Below are 3,616 nucleotides of genomic sequence, written 5' to 3'. Positions count from 1 at the left end.
AGGGGATTCACACCCCAATGCTCTGACTACTTTCAACTACACCTTTAGGAGTGAAAAAAAAAAATTAAATACATTTTTTCACATATGTCAAATATGACAGTTGACTCAGGAGTTTAGGGTCAGGGATTCAACACTGTGGTGCCACAAATGGAAAGACCTTTGCTGTCATAAGCATTGTTAATCCTAGCGCACACCCATACTCAAATATAACATTCTGTAAAGTCATAAATATCTTAAACAGCAAAAATAAAAGACTTTTTTTTTATTTTTGATAAATATTATTGGAAAAAGGACACTACAAGGCAAATATCAGGCTCGTCAGCATGCTAAATTTGATGTGACAATGATAAAATTTGTTAAATCTTTTCTGGGATCAAATGTGTTAACTATAGATAACACAGACATTGCAATTTCTATTTCTCCATCCATCTGTTTGATTGAGATTCTGAGACTATGACCCTAGGTCAAAAACTTTGCTCAATCCAAATTTATAAGGTTTGAAAGATATGCCAATACATATCCTTAATTTTGAAGAAGAAAAAAGTGATATGGCTCAGAATTCTACTCATAACAGGAATTGCATTTTCAGAACTAAAGGCAGAGAAAAAGCAACTGGTAACTAAAACTTAAGATAAAATGTTGTTTTGTCAAAATTTCAATTTTGACAAACCTGTTAAACTTGTCAAACCTGTCAGATCGGCGAATTTTATGGCTCTGTAGAGGGAAAAGGAGTGGAGGTGTGTACTCTAGAACTCCTTCCCAGGATATACTTTAGCCTTTAGAACCACCCCTGAAAGTTTCATTTTCCTAACCTTACCCCTTTCTGAGATAACAAGAAGTCACTCAACTAGAATATTAACAATCACTTTATTAAACAACTATCAAAAAACTGCTGATCAGCTATTACTCTGCTTAGAGATAATCGTTTAGCAGGGCATGAGAAATTTTGTGTTTTCTCTTTGTTTGAAACAGCTTAATTTTTTTGCTTCAAGAATAACAGAACAAGAAGTCAATGATCATTGTATTTAGCAGTTATCATACAATTAAAGCTCTATGATCATTGAGCAAGGTGAAGATCTACATCTTTAATAATAATCATCTAAAAGCTGCTGATCACAAATAATTTTTTTTTTTAACTGAGATATTCTTAGCCACTTACATTGGAAGTCTTTTGTCACACATTTTTGGAATTTGAAATCTCTCTGGAAACAGATCTTTCTTCCTTATGCTCTGGTTTTCCTTATGGTTTGGGTATGGATCGCCACTATCTTTCTTTAGTTTCTTCTGAAAAACCTCAGATAAATGCTGCAATTTCGTAGAATTTTTTCGTGGGGTTTTTGACGTCATAACCCTGCGATAATTACAGATGAAATTCTAGTCCGGACTGAGAATTCTTCGAAGAATTCCAGACGGATGCGAAATTAATTCTGCATACTTGAGATTTCGGACACGCTCTTAGAAACAAATTTGGGCTATATATTTGCACATTAGGGGGGTGGGGGTAAAGCATAACATATATTAAACACGTAAACTAACCATTGCTGTATTTAATATATGCTATACTTTACCCCCCCCCCTAATGTGCAAATATATAATAACTCCATAACGGTGAGTTTGCGGTAGTTTTGTAAGAGAGAAAAGATGTTCAAAAAGTTAAAATGCATCTATTAACAATAGTTTCATGACCCAAAACAATTGTTCAGGTAATACCAACATTGACCTTGCTATATTTTTAGCAAGCAGCACTAAATGGCAATTTGAATTATTGCAATTATACGTCAATTATTGTATTGACTTGGTGTATTGGTGAGAAGTTTACTTCCTGCAAAATGTAAATAGGAAGTTGCCAACTTCGGCGATCAGTTCAAATATTTACATATTTTTAAAAACAATTCCATGTCAAGGTTCCATGGTGTAATGGTTAGCACTCAGGACTCTGAATCCTGCGATCCGAGTTCAAATCTCGGTGGAACCTTTTTTTTAGCTTACAAACCATATTGTCAATTCGTGCTTTTTCTTTTTTTAAACAGTTCATGAAGCAAATCGTGAGAATTCCCCTGGGGGGGGGGGGGGGAATGCTCTTTTGGGCTAAATGATCGTGTAGCAAAATATGGTGACATGTCTCATGTTGTTGTTAAATGTATTGATGGTTTTATGGACCATCCATCTTTTACTTGTCCTACTAAACGTAAAAAACGATCGAGAGGACATAGGAAAAATAATAGAAAAAATGAATTAGATGTACATATGCTTTCTATAGATCTATGCCAGCTACTTGAATCTAGGGGTATGATTTCTGTAATAAAATGTCTAAATAATTTATCCAAGAGGAATTTAATCAAACTTTTCTGGATTGTTAAGAATAATACAGCTCTTGATTATAATTTTAAAGTAATATGTGATACAATTTGCATTCTAACTAAAACGAAATTTATTTTAAAAAAGAAAAAGTTCGATAAGATTAGTAATAAGGATAACAGATTATATTTACCTATTAATTTTACTTGTAAGCAGATTGAAGATATTAATTTACCAGAAATTTTAAATCAGCGGCATGTGAAACAGGCCCTTCCTAGTAATTTGAATTATAATGATAGTCCAGTTTTAACTTATAAATTTTCAAAAACTATTGGGCAAATTATTTTTAATTATAATTTAATACTAAAAAGACTAGATAGTGATATAAATTGGAAACCGGTTTGTAATTGTAAGCAACTTGGCCCATTTGTAAATCCTACTTACAAACATGTTATAACAGGGGACTTGTCAATAATAAAGCAAGATGATCTTCAAATTATAATGAATAAAGGGGCTAATTTCCGTCTTTCTCATCATCTGAAACCATCGAGTGTTCTTGATGGCTTGGAAAATGATTTTGATTTATTTATTGATAAGTGGTGTAAGAAAGAGAATAAAAATAAAGAGAGTTTTCAAAGTTGGAAGAATTTAATTATTAGTAGAATAAGAAATAAAATATGTTCTAACTTAAAAAATAGTAACACTAAATCATTATTTTATAATGCGAAGATTAAATAAGCAATTGCTAATCTAAAGAATGAATTTGTAATTGTGCCAGTTGATAAAGCTAATAATAATTTTGCCATAATTTGTCAAAAGCTGTATTGTGATATCTTAAAAAGGGAGTTATGCACAACTAATGTTTACGAAAAGGTAAATATAGAGGATAAGAATATAAGTGAAAAGACTGAAGAAATACTTTTTAAAAATTTTAATATTAAAATAAATGACAATGATAAAAAGTTCCCTTTCCTATATTGGACTGTAAAATTTCATAAGAATCCCCCTAAACCACGGTTTATTGCTGGAGCAGCTAAATGTCCAACCCGCATTGCTGCTATTGACCATTCTTTAATTTTAAAGGAAATTGTAAATAAACTTAAAACCTATTGTTCTGGTATTAAAAAATTTTCGAATTTTAATCCATATTGGAGTGTTAATAATTCACTGCAGGTGATAGATTTTTTAACAATGGTTTCAGCTAAAAGAATTGAGTCTTTCGATTTTGCGACAATGTATACTAATTTATCACTTAATGTAGTGTTTGATAATTTAAAAACTGTTATCAAGAAATCTTTCCTCTTATCTAGTAAAAGGT

General features: G+C 31.5%; 1 non-coding gene across 1 annotated transcript; it reads left to right on the top strand.

Moving 5' to 3' along the window:
• The first annotated feature begins 1,903 nt into the window (after window positions 1–1,903).
• Window positions 1,904–1,975, top strand: Trnaq-cug (transfer RNA glutamine (anticodon CUG)). Its single transcript has one exon. It is a non-coding gene; the product is annotated as a tRNA-Gln (tRNA).
• The last annotated feature ends 1,641 nt before the right edge of the window (window positions 1,976–3,616 follow it).

The sequence above is a fragment of the Artemia franciscana genome, chromosome 7 (assembly GCF_032884065.1).
Source record: "Artemia franciscana chromosome 7, ASM3288406v1, whole genome shotgun sequence".
Classification (NCBI taxonomy): domain Eukaryota; kingdom Metazoa; phylum Arthropoda; class Branchiopoda; order Anostraca; family Artemiidae; genus Artemia; species Artemia franciscana.
This window is presented reverse-complemented; position numbering and strand designations above follow the sequence as displayed.